Raw genomic sequence first — 463 nt, forward strand, 5'->3', positions numbered from 1 at the left:
GACCAGTTAAAAATTATGATTAATAAAATGGGCACAAATTCTATTTCTAGCTGTGCTATTTGGAATTTATAAAGTTATTGTTCTTTTCAATTTTCTCTGAGAATTGATTTGTTTTTATTATTGTTTATTTTTCTCACAGAAGTAAACAATTTCTGTGTGTTTCATCAAATAAATTGTGAATCCTTTTGATATGAATGTCTTCAGGGAGATGGAATACCTAAGGCAGGTAGAAACATCTGGGGAAAGGCATTTTTTGCTAAAGGACTGCTCTGTGTGTTGGTTGAGAATTTTTGATCTGAGTATCTAAACCTCAAAAGTGGGCCTAGATGGAGTCTCATCCTCACTTTAAATGATCAATTAGAAGCCCTGGTAAAAGCTAACCCTCAGCAAACCTAAGAATCTCTGTCAAGGCAGCCTCTCAGAACCTGGATACAATAGAGAAGGTAAGACATTAGATGGTGGG

Source organism: Macaca thibetana, chromosome 10 (assembly GCF_024542745.1).
Source record: "Macaca thibetana thibetana isolate TM-01 chromosome 10, ASM2454274v1, whole genome shotgun sequence".
NCBI lineage: Eukaryota > Metazoa > Chordata > Mammalia > Primates > Cercopithecidae > Macaca > Macaca thibetana.